General features: G+C 46.6%; 1 protein-coding gene across 1 annotated transcript in view; it reads left to right on the top strand.

The window, feature by feature from the left end:
- The window catches only part of ABAT (4-aminobutyrate aminotransferase), a 94,775-nt gene that overhangs the window by 25,131 nt on the left and 49,554 nt on the right, over positions 1-20,090 (top strand). The gene's annotated exons all lie outside the window — the stretch shown is intronic.

Here is a 20,090-nt window from a genome sequence, read left to right as displayed (position 1 = left end):
TATGCTAATTTGCAAGAGGCAAGAGAGAGCCTGCATTTCTGAGGCAGCAGCCACAATTATGGAAGCAAAAAGCTGGCTGGATTGAACTCCAGCGCATCCTAGCCAGGAGTTAGGGATGTTGACAACCCAGATAATGCATCTTTCAGGCTTTGAACAGGACCACCTCAGGACCAGTCATAAAATCACCGCCATCGCCATCCTCGGTAGAACATAGCCAGTACGCATATATCATCATTCAAATCAGCGGTGGCGTTTGGCCTGAGTGGGAGGAGAGAGCTGGAATCAGCTGGCCTTCCACATGGATCCCATGTAAGAATGAAACCACCATTGTGTCTAGCAGGGATCTGCCTGGAGAGGTGGAAACTTGAACTTCATTGGTCCCTCTAATTCATATCCCACTGAGACAAGAAGAAGAGGCATGCTACATGGGGTCATTCATTCATTGTCTGGTTTATTATCAATTCTTTTTTTTTTTTATAGAGACAGAGAGAGAGTCAGAGAGAAGGACAGGTAGGGACAAACAGACAGAAACGTAGAGAGATGAGAAGCATCAATCATTCCTTTTTCATTGCGACACCTTAGTTGTTCTTTGACTGCTTCCTCATATGTGCCTTGACTGTGGGCCTTCAGCAGACCAAGTAACCCTTTGCTCAAGCCAGTGACCTTGGGTCTAAGCTGGTGAGCTTTGCTCAAACCAGATGAGCCCGCACTCAATCTGGCAACCTCGGGGGTCTCGAACCTGGGTCCTTTGCATCCCAGTCCGACGCTCTATCCACTACGCCACCGCCTGGTCAGGTTATTATCAATTCTTAAAGTCCCATGCTGGTACAAAGTTCAGAGCGTGTTGCATACTTTTTAACTAATGCATAGTTGATCTTATGTATTGATTAATCAGATTGTTTAAAATTAAGTGCCACAAGTCAAATTCTTTTCCCAGGAGCTTAACTTTTACAGACCCATGTGACCAACATGTGATAATAGGGTACCTGGCTTTGGTGCGGCTACATGAGGGGCCATGTTTCTGGACAAACTTCAGTTCAAACTCTACCTTCTCGGGTAATTAGCTCTATGATCTTGGACATGTTGCCAAGACTACCTGAGCCTCATTTTTCTTGTTGGTGGCTCATAAGAGCACCTACTTCTCAGGGTCATGCAAATAATCTATGTGAAACACTTAGAACAGGACCAGGAATATAGCAGGTGCTCACTACATGGTGGCCCATATCATTATTCAAAGCTTAGACCCATTCCAGGTATATGTCAATACCTAAGCTGCATTCTCCAATAAGCCACACATGGCTACTGAGCACTGAAATGTGGCTGGTCGGAACTGAGATATGTTTTCAACATGAATTATGTATTGAATTTTGAGGATGTGGTATTACAAAATAATTATTAACATTTCATTAATTCGTTTTTACATTGATTACACATTGAGATGATATTTTGGTTATACCAGGTTAAACAGAATGTACAACTAACATTAATGTCATCTGTTTCCTTTTCTTAACGTGGCCACTAGAAAAATTTTAATTGCACACGTAACTCACATTTATATTTCTTTTGACAGCACTGGTTTAAAGGTCTGATTTAAGAAGTAGGAATGAATAAGAGATTGGAAAAGCATGGACTTAGCGATCAGAACATTTTGAGGGTTATCTGGGTAGCATCACTCTCTGATGGTGCTAGGAAAGTCACTTAACCTCTGTGTGCCTCAGTTTTATCATCTGTAAAATGGGAACAAGATTTCTTGCCACGAAAGGGTTGTTTTGAGCCTTAAATGAGATCACATATGGAAAGTTCTTAGCTCAGTCATAGGCACAAAATAGATGCTCAGACAAAAAGGACGGTTCTAGCTTTGTCATATGTGTTCGGGAAGTTTAGTATTCAGAAGTGGGCTGAGCAGATCCTGGAAATAACTTAACAACAGTAACTCTCATTTGTTTAGCAAGAGGACCTTGGCTTGCTGCTTTCATCTCTACTGCCACATTTGACCTTCAGAATGACCCTGGGAGGTATAGTCAGCCTCTTTTAGAGCTGGTGAGACCGAGGCACAGGAGACCTGCCAGGTCTGAGCAGGAACTAGAACCACCCTGTTGTGTTCCTTCAGAACTTGTCTGCCTCCAAGGTGTGTTTCAGTTTTTGCTCCACCACTCAGATAGCTTCTGCGGTCGTGCCCTGAACACAGAAGACCAGCACCCAGAACCACGCAGCAGCCGCAGTGCCGACCTTGCCTGATGGTGCTGTGCTGCGTTTTATCCAGGGAGACTTGAAAGTCCAGAAGGGCATTCCTGGGCCTCTTTTGTCCCCCAGTCTGGTGGAGAGCTAGTGTTGACACTTGTGACAGGAAAGAGCCGTGTTCCCTGGACACTGTGTACCCACCCACTTATGTCAGCCTAACTTGATGCCCAAGTGAGGAGCTGCTGAGTGAGGAGCTGCTGGGGACACAGAAGACATTGTGCCGTACATGCACTACCTCATTCTTTTTATTGGATAAATGTCATTCTATATTATGGATGGGCCAAAATCTATTTAGCCACATTCCTATTGGTGGACATTTAGCTTGCTTTCAGTTTATATCAATGAGACCAACTTCTTCAAGTAAACTTATGCTAAGAAAAAATGCTGAGTACATTTAAAATTTATAGATTTTGATAAATGACTCTCCAAGATATTTGTATAAAAGTATGCCCCCACCAGCAATGTACGAGGTGCCAAAGCCCCCACCCCACCATCATCATGGCCAGATATTTCATGACAGTCAGTCAGTGTGGAGAAAGCGGAGGGAGTATGAGATGGCAGCTGGGAGACCAGTCAAGGGGCCAAGGCTACTGTCCAGCAAGAAATCATGGCACCCGAACTAGGACGACAGAGCAAAAGTGAGGAGAGGAGAGGAAGGAGAATGGAGCTAGTGTGGAAGTAAAACCCCAGGGTGTGGTGGTGAGTGAAGGTTAATGGGAGGAAGGAATCAAGGATGGGGCTTGGGTTTTTGCCTTGAACAAATGGGTGGATAGTGGTTCTGTTTACTGAGATGCTGCACACAAGAAAAAGAATAGGTGTGATGAAGGGAAAATGATGGTTTTAGCTGAGAACATATTGAGCTTAATATGCAGGATGTCCTGTTGGCAATATCTACTGGACCAGGGAGGCAGATTCAGGGTTGGTGAATCATTTGTGGAAACCGTGAGTGTGTATGAGATCTCCTGGTGATGCATGGATGGATGGATGGATGATGAATGGATGGATGGATGGATGGATGGATGATGGATGGATGGATGGGAGGATAGATGGATGGATGGATGGATGGATAAGTGAGAGGAAGGAAGGAAGGAAGGAAAGAAGGAAGGAAGGAAGGAAGGAAAGAAGGAAGGAAGGAAGGAAGATGGATGGGAGGATGGATGGATGGATGGGTGGGAGGATGGATGGATGGATGACAGACAAATCTAGATTTTATTTCATTTAGATTGAACCATATGAAATTGCTGTTTTCTAAAGTTATCAAATACTTAATTTTATGCAGGCTGCAGTATTTGTGAGGGAAGGATACCGATGCCTGCAATTTAATTTGAAGTGACTCAAAAAATAGGATTTATCGGGCTAGATTTGTGAGAAAGCAAGCATGGTGAAAGGTTAACAGCAGAAGCTAGGCGGTGGGTATGCAGGTGTTCGCTGCCAAATTCAACTTTGCTGTATGTTGGAAATTTCCATAATAAAATCATGGAGAATGTTTCTCAATGGTCAAATGTTGGCAGTTTCAAGTGTTTTCACCTAATATTTACTCCTCATTTGGCCAGGCTCCCATTTTGTAGCATCAACAGCGTCTCCTTTGGCCTTTTTCTTCCCAGAGCTGGGGCCCAGAGTCGGCGTTTCTCCCTCCTGGACAGAGTTCAGGTTGAATTGCCCTAACGTGCTGATTACTGCACGGAGTTTGCCAGTAGCTGGCTTGTAATAATTATAGATTTTCTCTGTGATTTGATCCCATTGGTTGCCACGGCAACAGTGTAATAGCTCAACTGAAGCGCTGTCGCGGTGATTTAGAACCAACACGTCTGTCTTCCTGCCTCCGGGCTGGGTCCCCCCCCCCTCATTCCTGGCCGTCGTCATAGCAACTGAGGAGCTGCACGTGACGGAAAGCTGTGTGTCACCACCCCATCTCCATTCACCTTCCCCATCTTGTGATCATTCCCACTTCCCCTTCTGGGCCCCATGTGGACAGGCATTGACCCCAACTTGGGCTATACTGGATGCGGCGCTTTAATGGGGAAAGCTTAAGTAATGATTCCCTTGCACCCCCCACGTTTGAGAGGTCAGGTGGATTGTCGGAGCCAGAACTGCCCCTCTGCCCCCAGAGGTCTTGGAGATGAGCTGGCACCCCTCAGAGCCCCTTCTTGGCTGTGGCTGTCACAGGCTGCGTCTGCTGCCCACCCCCACCCCCCACCATCACCAGCTTGGGAGCCATTTAGGACACTGAAGCCTTGGATTGCTGCTTTGTCGCTTCAGGAGTTCCTGAGCCTGTTAAAGACAAATCAGGCAGCGGCCCCAGAAGCAGAAAGGGGAGGCAGAGAGCCTTTTTCAAAAGGTCCTGGGTCATCTCTCCTCTGGCTTAAACTCGGCTGAGCAAAAAACATCGTTTTTAGAAATTCATGCTCTATTTTTCTCCCGTTTATCTCTTTTTTTCTGTCTCTTTCTCTGTTTCTGTGTGGACTTTTCCCTTCTGTTTCTGTCTGAACACACACACTCTCTCTCTCTCTCTCTCTCTCTCTCTCTTCCTCTCCTCCTCCTGCTCCCCTCCATCCCTCTGCCTCTGGCACATGCTGGGAACCAGCTGAGCACGTCCTTTCCTCAAATCAGCTTTGCTTCCAAGGAGTCCTCTCCACCCTCCTGTACCTGAGCCCATGTTCTGGGGACTGCCTGCCAGTCCGGGGCATCCTCCGGAGGGGGGACTGGGACCCGGCAGCACCTCTTAGGATGGACTGGCCGGTCGTGTCCTTAGGACTCTGCAGAATGGCATAGAAAAGGCTTCTGAGCAGGCGGAGCCAGGCTTGCTGTGGGACCCTGACAACCAGGCTCTGTGAGTGCAAGTGTGTGTGTGTGTGCGCGCGCGCGCGCGCACGCATTTGCATGTATCTGCTGGCATGTGGAGGTTTGTCTCAATGTGTGTCAGTGACTGTTATCTGTGATGTTAGTTGTGCACGTGTGTGTGCATGTACCCTTACACATGTGTGAAAGTGCGCCTGTGTGTGACTTTGAGTCTGAAGGACACACACTGTACATGTCAGATTATCAAGGATGCTGTGGAGGGAACACAGCGGGATGAGCCCTTTTAAAAGTGGGAGCACAATAAACAAAGATAGGTATGAAATTGATGGATAAGGAGTTGCTTTTGTCAGACAGCTGCCTTCTGGCCCCAGGAAATGAAGTAAGGGTCACCTTGGAAAGGCATTTTTGCTCAAGCTCCAAAATAAATCCTTCCTTTTCATTCTAAGGGCTAAAACCACACACACACACACACACACACACACACCCCTTCCTATTTGAGACTCGAGGGAATGGAAGGCTGAATCCGGGGGACACCATGTGGGGGGTGGGATCTGCAGTGAGAATCTCCTGCTTGACAACCCGGACGGCTGATGCCCAGAGCAGGTGTGACGGAACGGAGGTCAGCAACCCCGCTGCGTCTTTCACTCCTGCGGTCAATGAGCAGTTCATTCTGAATTTTTTCACGCAAACAGCCCATGTCCCAGGAGGCAGCAAGAAAAGGAGCAGTTTTAGAAAACAAAATTTGATTTGCAGAGCACGATGTGGAAGTCCTTGATGACTTGCTGTTGAAGAGCCTGCCGCTGGTGTGTGAGAGCTGGCAGCCACATCCCCCCGGAGGGAACCGCCTGTCCCTAATATTTGGGAGATTTGGGAGGCAGTCACTCTGGGTGAATGCTGACTGCGCTGGGCACACCTGGACAGCTTGGGGGAGAGCACAGACCCAGAGATGAGGACCGGCCATAGAGTTGTTCCAGTCCAAGTAAGAGCAGACAGACCCTGATCCCTCGGAGCGGCGCCCTTCCTCTCAGTCACTGCTGCCACTTACCACCCCTCCCCCAGGACACCACTCTCGTTCCCTCATGCCATGACCTGTGTCTGCAATGGCCCCGCCACCTTGGTCCCCCTGCCAAAGCTCTAATCACCTTGAAATGTCCTCTGTCACCACTTGCAGGAAATCTGTAACTTCCACCCAAGCAGAGCTGATGCTTTATGCCCCCAACCAAATACCTGGCACATCTGGAGTCATGTACCCTCTTGACCCCTTTCTCCATTTGCCCGTAGCTTCAGTTTATTTTACAAAGGACTTAAAGAAAAATATTGGTTTAGATGAAATACAAGTAAAATGACTGGCCTGGGATCCTAACAGGTCAATGTCATGAAAGGCAAAGCGGCTGAGAAATAGTTCCAGGTTCAAAGGAGACGAAAAGGCTATGCAGATAAATGAATTGTGATCTTGGGGTGGAACCTGGATCCAGGGAACACAAAACAGCCACAGAGATGTTTTGGGGACAAGTAAGGAAATTTGAATGTAGACCATATATTAGATAATAATATTATAGCAATGATAAATTTCCTGAGCATGAAATACCTTGTATCTCAGATAATTTGTACAGAGGTTATAGAGCAGAATGTCTTTGTTTTTTCTTGGAAGAAACCAGCTAAAGGATCTAAGAATGAAATTTCACAATGTCTGCAACTAACTCTCAAGTAATTCAGAAGATAGATGATAGGGATGATAGATTAGATAGATAGATGATAGATAGATAGATAGATAGATAGATAGATAGATAGATAGATAGATAACAAATGTGGCAGAGTGTTGACAGTTGGTGGCTCTAAGGTTATGGGTGGATGTTGAGCTCGGCTTGCAACTTTTCTGTAGGTTTAGATTGTTTTTTAAGGAGGGGCAGAGAGATGAGAAGCATGAACTCATAGTTGCGGCACTTTAGTTGTTCATTGATTGCTTCTCATATGTGTCTTGACCGGGGGGTTCAAACTGAGCCAGTGACCCCTTGCTCAAGCCAGGGACCTTGGGATCATGTCTGTGATCCCGTGCTTAAGCCAGTGACCCTGCACTCAAGCTGGCAAGCCCGCATTCAAGCCAGATGAGCCTGTGCTCAAACCGGCAACCTTGGAGATTTGAACCTGAGACTTCAGTGTCCCAGGTCAGTGCTCTATCTACTGTGGCACCACCGGTCAGGTGGTTTCAGTGTTTTGAATGCCCACTATGTGCTGGGTACTATGCCTAGTTTTGTACATAAAATGCCTCATTTAATCCTCAGAGCACCCTGGGAACGAGGGCTCTATCATACCTATTTTCCAGTTAAATAAACAGAGATTTTAGCCCACATGAAAACCCACATTAATTCCACTGCCTAACTGTCCACCATTATTGTGAAATTACCAAGAAAGGGGGGAAAGTCTTGGTCCTGAGCAGGTGGGCTGGATCCTCAGTCATCTTGGTCCCCCTCCCATCCCCCTTCCAAGGGGGTTGAAGGGAAAGGACTGTTGCCACAGTAACCACAGAACCTAGGCTGCCTCAGTGGGACCCTGTGGGCAGAGTGTTCAGGTCCCAGAGTGCAGGACACTCCAGGATTTTTAATTTTTCTCTTGTTGATTTTTCTCTGAGTGTGACGTGGTGTTAGATGCTTGGAGTGCAGGGACACCTTGGTCTCTGTTGAGTTATACTGATGACCCTCGGCACAATGTGCAAAGATCTTTTTGTTCATTTGCTTGTTGTCTGTTTCTTCCACTGGAACACAGGGCAGAGGCTCTGCTCTCTGCTTCCAACACTGCCACCTGAGTCCCTGGAGTTGATTTAGTATTGTGTCTTCAGGTGGCTGGTCCTCAGGAAACAGCAGCGCCTGAGCACGATTCCATGGGTGGGTGGATGGATGGATGGATGGATGGATTAATTTCATAGGGGAGACAGGGATGTGAACAGGTTGTCAAATTACAGGCGACGATTAGCTGTTATTAGCAAGTCAGGTAATAGCAAATGTTGGAGAGGCTGTGGAGAAAAAGGAACCCTCATACACTGTTGGTGGGAATGTAAAGTAGTACAACCATTATGGAAGAAAGTATGGTGGTTCCTCAAAAAACTGAAAATAGAACTACCTTATGACCCAGCAATCCCTCTACTGGGTATATATCCCCAAAACTCAGAAACATTGATACGTAAAGACACATGTAGCCCCATGTTTATTGCAGCATTGTTCACAGTGGCCAGGACATGGAAACAACCAAAAAGCCCATCAATAGATGACTGAATAAAGAAGATGTGGCACATATACACTATGGAATACTACTCAGCCATAAGAAATGATGACATCGGAACATTTACAGCAAAATGGTGGGATCTTGATAACATGATATGAAGCGAAATAAGTAAATCAGAAAAAAACAGGAACTGTATTATTCCATACGTAGGTGGGACATAATAGTGAAACTAAGAGACATTGATAAGAGTGTGGTGGTTACGGGGGGGAGGGGGGAATGGGAGAGGGATAGGGGGTGGGAGGGGCACAAAGAAAACAAGATAGAAGGTGACAGAGGACAATCTGACTTTGGGTGGTGGGTATGCAACATAATTGAACGACAAGATAACCTGGACTTGTTATCTTTGAATATATGTATCCTGATTTATTGATGTCACCCCATTAAAAAAATAAAATTATAAAATAAAATAAAAAAAAAATTACAGGCGAACTGGGAAAGAATATGTATATAAATTTATAGATAATGTAAACATGACAAATCTTGACAGTTGAAGCTAGGTGGTAAGTTTAGTCAAGTTCATCCTGTATATTTGAAAATGTTCATCAGAAAAATAGGTTTCTGGAGGAATGCAGATGAGTTGGTATCTAATTCTGAATTGAGAGTCAGGAAGGCTTCTTGGAGGAGGTGGCCAAAAGTGCACTATGAAAAGGTGAACAACAGTTAAAAGACTATGAACAGGAGGTGGGATCAGAAAAGGTCATTTCAACAGACATTACCACATAAGCGATGACCCGGAGGCAGGAAAGAGCAGGGCGTGTGCAGGTCAAGAGGACAGGAAGGACAGGTGGGGAGGGGTTGTTGCTGGGCTGTGTGACAAGCCAAGCAGCTGGGATTTATTCCACCAATGGTGCCAGGGTATGTTCAAGCAAGAGAGCGACTGGGTCTGCTTTGTTACATGAAAAAACAAAATTATTTCCATTGAAAGCCTTCTCCTCTTCCTGCAACCCTTATATTTTCACCTGAAACATGGCAGGCTTTTTTGTACATGTTTCAGAGCCTGTCATTTTAGATATTTGCTTTTTTTTTTTTTTTACTTAGCAAGTTTGTTTTCCCTTAAGAGGATAAAAAATGTCAGGAAATGGAGGCCACTTCTGAAAGGGGAATGCCTACTGATAAGAGTCGAAGAACCAGGGAGGTTTGAAGGCCACCCAGGATAAATTTCATCACAATTTATTTACTCCGTATATTTGTCTCTGAGAGGACAAAACATTAAGAAAGCAGTTGGTGTTTTGCAATTGATTGACGCGGAATAATCACGAGCATTCCGTGGTCGGCCCTGCTCCCCAGGTTCATGTCCCAGCTTGTTCCTCGGTACCATATTTTGTCCTCCGGGCCCCACGCCTTTTGCTAAACAAGCTGAGCAGGGCATAGTCAGCTGCACGGTTTAATGGCTTCAGCCATCTGCCCTCTGGATCCCATGGGAAAACCCTGCCAAGCACTCTCTAGTGGACAGGTTACATTTTATGTTTCGGGAAAAACAAGTCACCAGGTGGGGAGGTAAGGCCGAGCGTGAGGATCTTTGAAATCGACACACAAGTACCATCCATCCGGAAGGCCTGACTGTTTGGCTAGGGGTCATGTGATAGACGGCCACTATGGCCACGTCCAAAGCAAGAGTGAGACTGGTTGAGATGATGTTTTTTGGAAGCAATGAATCAGATGGTTTTTCATTACTATCTCTTCGGATCGGATCTCCCCGTTGCTGGCTCTCCTGCATCGAAATGTTTAAAGACTTGGCAAGCAGAATTAGGAAGCAAGCCTGACCAGGCAGTGGCGCAGTGGATAGAGCGTCGGACTGGGATGCGGAAGACCCAGGTTCAAGACCCCAAGGTCGCCAGCTTGAGCGTGGGCTCATCTGGTTTGAGCAAAAAATCACCAGCTTGGACCCAAGGTCGCTGGCTCAAACAAGGGGTTACTCAGTCTGCTGAAGGCTCACGGTCAAGGCACATATGAGAAAGCAATCAATGAACAACTAAGGTGTCGCAATACGCAACAAATAACTAATGATTGATGCTTCTCATCTCTCTGTTCCTGTCTGTCTGTCCCTGTCTATCCCTCACTCTGACTCTCTGTCTCTGTTAAAAAAAAAAAAAAAATTAGGAAGCAAGAACAGATAGAAGAAGCAAGCTCTTTTTCAGTTCAATGTTGAATACAAGCAAGCATCCTCTGGGACCCGGAGCTGTCCTAGGTACCATGGAGCTAGAAAGATTCCAGGTTTTCCACCCAAAGGACTTTACATTTCAATGGGTAGACAGGGCTTCAGAAAAACTACAGACAGTGACAGCTGTTGGTTTGAAGTTCTTTATTCCCAGAAAAGAGACATGTGCTGGTGTGAGTTGTCTGATGTGGTTTGTGGGTAAGGACCAAAGCCACCAAACTGGTAATGTCCCCAGATCTTGGTCTTCAAGCCCAGACATCCTTAGTTCTAACTTAGCTCCACTACCTCCAGCTTTGTCACCTGTGCAAGTGACAAAACCTCTGAGCCCACCCCTTCACCTGAAAAATAGGAACAGAAGTATTTGCCTTCCAGGGTTATGTCAGAGCGTGTGTTAAGCCTTGACCTAGAAGGCATTCATTTATTAAATCATAGTTGATCCCTACACATAGAAATGAAAGATCCTCTGAATTACTAAAAAGTGAAGATATTTCCAGGGGACTGTAAGAATATTGTCGGGTACACATGCTAACTCCGGTCACCAATACAGGGTTTCCAAGTCACCCGCTGTGCAGACCTGGAAGGAAATAAATGGCTGATTTATTATATGCTGTGGATGTGCATACTTAGCAGTTCTTGGAGTTCTTAAAATGGTGATTTTCTCTGAACAGAAAATACATCTTTTCCAATCATGTTGAACTTATTTGTTCTTTTGCTGTTGGCTCTCCACGGGGACGCAGGGTTCTGGAGAACAGAGCAGGACATGTCCTTATTCAGCGTGCTGTTTGGGTATTAGCACAGGTGCTCTGTAAAAATTTATGGAACTGAACCAACCAGTTATTTTTTTGGTTTGGTTTTTGGTAAAAATTTATTTTATGTCATTTAATTTTCTTTTTTAAATTTTTTTTATTAAATTTAATGCAGTGAGATTGATAAATCAGGGTACATATGCTGAGAGAAAACATCTCCAGATTATTGTGACATTTAATTATGCTGTATACCCCTCACCCAAAGTCAAATTGTCTTTTGTCACCTTCTATCTGGTTTTCTTTGTGCCCCTCCCCTCTCCCACCCCCTCTCTCACCTTCCCGCCCCATCCCCCCTCCCACCCCATCCCCGTTATCATCACATTCTTATCCATGTCTCTGAGTCTCATTTTTATGTCCCATCTATGTATAAACTCATATAGTTATTAGTTTTTTCTGATTTACTTATTTCACTCTGTATAATGTTATCAAGGTCCATCCATGTTATTGTAAATGATGCGATGTCATCATTTCTTATGGCTGAGTAGTATTCCATAGTATATATGTACCAAAGCTTTTTAATCCACTAGTCCTCTGACGGATCTTCGCTATTGTGAACAATGCTGCCACAAACATGGGGATGCATTTCTCCTTTTGGAGTAGGTCTATGGTGTTCTTGGGGTATATTCCTAAAAGTGGGATAGCTGGGTCAAAAGGCAGTTCGATTTTCAATTTTTTGAGGAATCTCCATACTGTTTTCCACAGTGGCTGCACCAGTCTGCATTCCCACCAGCAGTGCAGGAGGGTTCCCTTTTCTCCACATCCTCGCCAGCACTTATTCTGTGTTGTTTTGTTGATGAGCACCATTCTGGCTGGTGTGAGGTGATATCTCATTGTGGTTTTAATTTGCATTTCTCTAATGATTAATGATGTTGAGCATTTTTTCATATGCCTATTGGCCATCTGTATGTCCTCTTTGGAGAAGTGTCTATTCATTTCTTTTTCCCATTTTTTATTGGATTGTTTGTCTTCCTGGTGTTGAGATTTACAAGTTCTTTATAAATTTTGGTTATTAACCCCTTATCAGACATACTGTCAAATATATTCTCCCATTGTGTAGTTTGTCTTTTTATTCTGTTCTTATTGTCCTTAGCTGTGCAAAATCTTTTTAGTTTGATATAGTCCCATTTGTTTATCCTGTCCTTTATTTCACTTGCCCATGGAGATAAGTCAGCAAATATATTGCTCCGAGAGATGTCGGAGAGCTTACTGTCTATGTTTTCTTCTAAGATGCTTATGGTTTCATGACTTATGTTTAAGTCTTTTATCCATTTTAAGCTTATTTTTGTGAATGGTGTAAGTTGATGGTCTAGTTTGATTTTTTTTGCAGGTAGCTGTCCAATTTTCCCAACACCATTTGTTAAAGAGACTGTCTTTACTCCATTGTATTTCCTTACCTCCTTTGTCAAATATCAGTTGTCCATAGAGCTGTGGGTTTATTTCTGGGTTCTCCATTCTGTTCCATTAATCTATATGCCTGTTCTTATGCCAGTACCAGGCTGTTTTGAGTACACTGGCTTTGTAGTATAACTTGATAACAGGAAATGTGATACCTCCCACTTTATTCTTCTTTTTTAAGATTGCTGAGGCTATTCGTGTTCTTTTTTTGTGAACCAACTAGTTTTAAAGGCCTGACCTCCAGTGGCTTTGGCCAGGACTAGCTTCTGTTACATTGACACAATGTCCTCCTCAAACCAAACTGTGTTCTTTTCCCTCCTCTCTTGTAGGGTCTAGCTCGTCCTTCCATGGACAATTCTTTCCGAATATTTGTTACTCCAGAACAAAGGCTCTGTGTCTCACATTCAGACATTGGAAGCCTTGTGTATTCTTTTTCCCCTTCACTTTGCGTACAGGCTAGGGGCTCTCCGCCCTCTGGGGACGCTGTGTTCATGCTCCCTGCATGCATGATTTAAGTTCACTGCATTCTTCCTGATGGATCCTGATAGGCAGGGGCAAGGGGGCAGGGTGAGCTGGGACCCAGATGCCTGAGGGTGGACGAGCTTAGGGTAGACCAGCTCCTCTCTGGGGGACCGTGGAAATGCAGGCTCATCCCAGGGCTGGTGAACATGCAAATAGCTCTTTCCAGCCCTCAGGCTATAGAAGGAATGAATGCCTTCTCTACAAGGTAGAGCAGGGGTCCCCAAACTTTTTACACAGGGGGCCAGTTCACTGTCCCTCAGACCACTGGAGGGCCGGACTATAAAAAAACTATGAACAAATCCCTATGCACACTGCACATATTTTATTTTAAAGTAAAAAAACAAAATGGGAACAAATACAATATTTAAAATAAAGAACAAGTAAATTTAAATCAACAGACTGACCAGTATTTCAATGGGAACTATGCTCCTCTCACTGACCACCAATGAAAGAGGTGCCCCTTCCGGAAGTGCAGTGGGGGCCGGATAAATGGCCTCAGGGGGCCACATGCAGCCCGCGCGCCGTAGTTTGGGGACCCCTGAGGTAGAGGGATCTCTGGAAACAGACCATGGCCTAAAGTGAACCACCCCTCCTCTGTCCTATGTTTGGCCTTAACTGAATGCCTCAGGACTTCCTGGGTGGGCTTCATTCTTCTCATTTAACGGATGAGGAAACTGAAGCCCTGATGAGTTGAACAACTTTCCCAGAGTCATCAAGCTAATATATGGCACATGAGGACCCAATTTCTGGCTCACGTGACTTTCTAAACTGTACCCTCTGTCTTTCTTAGGAGTCAACACTTGCCGGTTTCCAAGAACAGTTTTCTTCTCCCCGTATACAAGTCACTGATGATTGCATGATGCCCCAAGAGGCAGATTATAGGAAATTAGGATCGCAGAGAGGGAGAGCTGGGGCTGGTCTGCGCAGATAGCCAGGGGAGGCCGCAGACGCGGGGAAGGAGGAGGGAAGCCAGGTCTGAGATAAAGCCTCTGTCCCAGCGCCATCCATCACAGCCCCATGAATGGGGGCCCTGTTAGCCATCTGCAAAAACCCACCGTTCCAGCTTTATTGGTTGCCATGGCGATCCCTGGCCTTGACAACCAAGGCTCACTTGTGTTATTGTGTACTAATGAGTGTGCAGAAAAGCCAGTGGCTGGGACTGCAGACTGGAAAGGAATATTCCCCACCCCTGCGAGGACTTTTGTCTCTGCCCTGAAAGGAGATAAGAGAAGGAGAGAAAGCATCTTTGGAGCCCCAGAGAGGTCTGGGGTTCACGTCTAGCCAATGGTGCATGCAAAGATTTCATGTTCACAGGGCAACACAGCGGAGAGATAAGCCAGACACCATCTTCATAGGACATTTGTGGAGGGTTTACTACTTATTCAATGATTGTTTGCAACCAGGACTGCTCTGGGGGTGGCGATACAGTCGGGACCCAAGTTCCAAGCCTCGTTTCACCCTCTGCTAGCCCGTGAGATAGGTTCAGTCGCTATTATCCCCATTTTACAGATGAGAAAGTTGAGGCACAGAAAGGTCACTTCACGCGTCCAAGGTCACACGGCAGATAAAGGAGAGCGGTTTCACGTTCCATGCCCCGCACACCACCTCCTCAGACCACCACCCTGGCTCCTTTCTCCCTGGATTCCCTCAGATGGTTAACTTGCAGAGCAAGAGCCCTCCGTTTCCAGGGCCGTGGCAGCTGTGCAGATCTGGGTCAAGTGCAGAGTCCACCACGCACCTGTTAGGATGGCAGTTGTCCGCCCCGCTTGGGGAGCTTCCCCTTGCCCAGAGCACACCCGTGAGGCTCGGGTCTAGCTGTTCTAGGTGGGCCCCATCATGGGTGCAGAGCTCCCAGCCGAGTCACTGACCTTTGAGCTCTGAGCCCTTGGAGAAGCCCATCAGCCATTAGCCTGTCATGTGAGGCAAACGCTGCCACGGACAGGAAGTACATGCGGAAGGCAGCAGGGCATGTAGTAAGTGAGCGAGAAACAGCGGCTGGGCCTTTCCCGACTGTTCTCTTCCCTCCAGAGCCAACTGGAAGGGTTTATTTATATATTTACATTTTGCCCTTTCGCCCGCCCGAATCCTCTCACGCTATGGATTTAAGCATTGCATTAACCCATCCTGTCCCGCCCTCCAAATGCAGGAGGCAGATAAGAGGAAGCAGAGAGAACCAATTAGCATTTTAATTAAAGGGAGAGGGATGGGGAGGGGTGAGTCCACAGGAGGACTCGCTATCTGGTTAGACCAGGGTGTTCCACTCGTTATGACCAAGACCTAGAGTAAGAAACCGTGTTTATTGTCGCTCCACAGTGTGCCTGAAACAGAAATTACCCTCACTTGCATTCACTCTGATGATCCCTATTCTATTTTAGTTATCGATTGGTTTAAATTTCTCTTTCACTTCTAATCGTGTCAAAGAAGAAAGTCTGTGTTTGATGCTAGCCTGCCTGTCCCAGCTGTCAGATAGCTGCAGTCTCCCATGCCATTCTAGCAAAAAGATAGAACAGGCTGAAGCCCAAAGCTTTGGGGCAGTCAACTGCGCCTCGCTTTTAATTTAATAACCTGCTTTGACGCCATTACATTCTTTTCCCAATCCCCTTTGTAGCAAATGAAACTTTGTGGGAGGGGGCTTGGGTAGCGATGAGAAAAGATTCTAGGAAATACAGTTTATTTACCTTTTTAAAGCAAGTTGATTTTAAAGAAATACATAAGAGAATTAAGAACGTGAGAAGTCACGCCTGAACAAGCAGAGACGCAGTGGATAGAGTGTCGGGCTGGGACGCGGAGGAACTAGGTTTGAAATCTTCAGGTCACCAGCTTGAGCGCGGGCTCATCTGGTTTGAGCACAGCTCACCACCTTAAGTCCAAGGTCGCTGGCTCGAGCAAGGGGTCACTCGGTCTGCTGTAGCCCTCCCCACCCCACCCCCCATCAAGGCACAAATGAGAAAGCAATCAGTGAACAACTAAGGTGCCGCAAGGAAGAATGGATGCTTCTCATCTCTCTCCCTTCCTGCCTGTCTGTCCCTATTGTCCCTCTCTCTGTCTCTCTCTGTCACGAAAAAAAAAAAAAAAAAAAAACGTGAGAAGTCATGCGTTGTGTGATACGCCCAAGTTTGGAGAACACAGGGGGACTTGGAGTTTCAGAGACCAGAAGCACCAGCAACCAGCCTGTTTCCATTCCGATTTTGGGAGTGTCCTCAAAAGCCCTCCCAATCGGGGTCCCTCGGGCCACCCCCTACCCCCTTCTTTTCCCAGACATGCAATCAAAGGTCCAGCAGGTTGCAAAGGGCATGGTGGGTGATCTCACCCCACTTTCGAGGCTAGGAATGGTGTGCCGAGGTTACTCAATGACTTCAGATTGCAGGGAGAGCTATATTGTTAAGCTGTTGCTTAAAAACAAATTTCAGACCTGCTCACATATTTTAATACGAATCCCTGGATCTACCGGGAGGTATTGGGTTTGTTCACCACAGAAAGTGACTCCAGGAACTCTGCTGAACTCAGAAGAACTCAACCTCGACCTCCACTCTCTCAGGGTTTACATTTTTCTGAGTGCAATGGGAGCATTTTGGGCAAGAGAGTGATATGATATGAAGTATCTTTAAAACGGTCGGGGACCCAGTAGAAACAGGTAAAAAGAGAGCAGGAGAAGAGGCCCTGGCTGGTTGGCTCAGCGGTACAGCATCGGCCTGGCGTGCGGGGGACCCGGGTTCGATTCCCAGCCAGGGCACATAGGAGAAGCGCCCATTTGCTTCTCCACCCCCCCTCCTTCCTCTCTGTCTCTCTCTTCCCCTCCCACAGCCAAGGCTCCATTGGAGCAAAGATGGCCCAGGCGCTGGGGATGGCTCCCTGGCCTCTGCCTCAGGCGCTAGAGTGGCTCTGGTCTCGGCAGAGCGATGCCCCAGATGGGCAGAGCATCGCCCCCTGGTGGGCAGAGCCTCGCCCCTGGTGGGCGTTCCGGGTGGATCCTGGTCGGGCGCATGCGGGAGTCTGTCTGACTGTCTCTCCCCGTTTCCAGCTTCAGAAAAAAAAATAAAATTAAAAATTAAAAAAATAAATAAATAAAAAGAGAGCAGGAGAAGAAGCTGGAAGAAGCAAGAGGGTCACTGAGCATCTCGTTGTCCTCGTCCAGGCGAGGGATAGCAGCAACTTGCATCCGCATAACCTCTCATGCTCCAAGCAGCTCTGCCAGGGAGAGGCAGCCTCCCCTTCCGGCCAGCCCACATCTGAAGGGCTGCAGAGCAAGTCTGCAAGGAGGGTCTGCCTGTGTGCTGAACCCCATTCCTCAGTGAGTTAGAACCTTCTCCTTCCCTTCCCCTCCCTTTCCCTTCCTTCCCCTTCCTTTCCCTTCCTTTCCCTTCCTTTCCTCCCCTCCCCTCCCCTCCCCTCCCCTCCCCTCCCCTCCCCTCCCCTTCCTTTCCCTCCCCTCCCCTCCCCTCACCTCCCCTCCCCTTCCCTTCAGTGCCTGAGTCCCAGACTGGCCCACGTCCTCTCACGCCTCTGAGCACTTGCTCAGGCCTTACCCACTCCCTTCTTTTGTGGCTCCTGAAACCTCCCAGCCCTTCGAGGTACAGCTCAGGTGACCCCTTACTGGCGTCATCACTCCCGCCAGAATTAACCTCAGTGTTCCCGTGGCACCTGCTCATACCAGCCAGTAGTCATGATCCCACCACTCTAGCCTACCTTATACAGAATTAGTTGCTGACAGTAAACTGAAAAAAATTTTTTTTTATTTTTACAGAAACAGGGAGAGAGTCAGAGAGAGGGACAGATAGAGACAGATAGACAGGAAGGGAGAGAGATGAGAAGCATCAATTCTTCATTGCAGCACCTTAGTTAATTAATTGCTTTCTCATATGTGCCTTGATGGGGGGGGGGGGGCTACAGCAGAATGAATGACTCCTTGCTCAAGCCAGTGACCTTGGGCTCAAGCCAGTGACCATGGGGCCATGTCTATGATCCCACGCTCAAGCCAGCTACCCCACGTTGAAGCTGATGAGCCCACACTCAAGCCGGATGAGACTGTGCTCAAGCCGGCGACCTCAGGGCTTTGAACCTGGGTCTTCCAAGTCCCAGTTTGACATTCTATCCACTGTGCCACAGCCTGATCAGGCCTGAAAAATTTTTATATACTGCACATATCTTGCTAGGTTATTTGAAGAATTTACCGACATGGTGGGTAAAGCAGCCTCGTATATGAAATTCTCCCATGTCCCCCTCATTCCTCTACTACTAAATTATGAGCTTGGGAAAGAGAGAAGCATTTTTTTCATCTAAGGTTCCCCTGTGCCTAAATAATGCAGTGCCTTGCCTAGAACAGGAGCTAATGAAATTTTGTTGATTGGATTAATGGGCTAGAGAAAGTGAGCAGATGACTGACACTAACTCTCCTGGTTGCCGGAAATGAATTGCACTATGAATTAATGTCTGATAGAGATAAGTTTTGTTATAAGGTCGATTTCAACTGCCGGCCACCAAAATGTCACCTGAGAGATGTCACAATGTGACATTTTGTAATTGGAAGTGTGTGGGTGTGACTCCCCCTTTTGCAGAGCATTCAAATGTTAATATTTGAGTTCTCTGAGAGTCTCTGATATTTTACACGATTAATGGGAATTGAATTGTGTGGAGTCTTCAGAGCTCCATTTGAGACAAAGGGTTTTAAATGAGAGCTGGCAACTGCTCCTTCTATACAGTCACCATGCGGCTAAATTAACAGGCTCACCTTGAGTTGAATATTCTGGAATAGAGTAAAAAAATATCCATTGAGTTCTCAAGGAAAGAGTTTGCTTTCTCAGCTAATTGATGGTCACATTTTCCAAACCTGTGCTTTTCTTAATAATATTCCCTCTGGCCTGACCAGGCGGTGGTGCAGTGAATGGAACATCATCAGCCCGGGAGGCTGAGGACCCAGGTTTGAAGCCCCGAGGTTGCTGGCTTGAGCACGAGCTCATCCAGCTTGAGCATGAAATCATAGACATAACCCTATGGTCCCTGGCTTGAGCCAGAAGGGTCACTGGCTTGAAGCTCAGGGCCACTGGCTTGAGCCTAAGGTCTCCAGCTTAAGCAAGGAATCACTGGCTCAGCTGGAGCACCCGGTCAAGGCACATATGAGAAAGCAATCACTGAACAACTAAGGTGCCACAACGAAGAATTGATGCTTCTTATCTTTCTCCCTTCCTGTCTGTCCCTGTCTGTCTCCACCCCCTCGCTAAAGAATAAAAAAATATATATATTCCCTCTGTGAAAGAGCAATAAAATTTTCTCTCTGAACTAGATCATTTGTATTCATCGAGCCCTATATCTACTCCTATTAGGTGTTTTGTTATTTGCTGAATTAGCTGATGTGTTATAATGAAAGCGCTCTGGGGTCACACAATCCTACACATTCCTATGACCAAGGCCAATACCAAAACCCCTCCAAACATCCTTCTCCTCCTATCTGAAACCGGGAGATACCCTACTCGATGAATGGTTTAGCGGACTGGGGGGGGGGGTATAGTACCCCTCAGAATCGAACCCAGCAACCTCACACCCACACAGACACTTCCACCCAGGAGGACTCCTCCAATCCCCAGTAGGAGAGAAAGTTTGCTGGCCCTGAAGTCTTTGTCCTTAGCTACCCTCCTGGGCTTTACTTCACCTGCAGTGCTGAGCGGAAGAGGCATGTTACCGCCCACACACTCCCAAGATTTAGGGCTTATCAGCCTGATATGCTAGCCACAGTATTAGCTGGGCTCTGTTTGTACGCAGCAGGAATCCAATCCAGGTGATGTAAGCAAACCCAAAGAGGAGTGGAGGTGCTTTCTGAACTTTCTAACCACGGCACCGTTAAGACGGAAACACTCTTCTCTGGCTCCTAATGTTTCTTTCCAGGTGGAGGGACA

This window comes from Saccopteryx bilineata, chromosome 4 (genome assembly GCF_036850765.1).
Source record: "Saccopteryx bilineata isolate mSacBil1 chromosome 4, mSacBil1_pri_phased_curated, whole genome shotgun sequence".
Taxonomy (NCBI): domain Eukaryota; kingdom Metazoa; phylum Chordata; class Mammalia; order Chiroptera; family Emballonuridae; genus Saccopteryx; species Saccopteryx bilineata.
The sequence above is the reverse complement of the archived record's forward strand: the minus strand, read 5'-3'. Positions and strand labels throughout refer to the sequence as shown.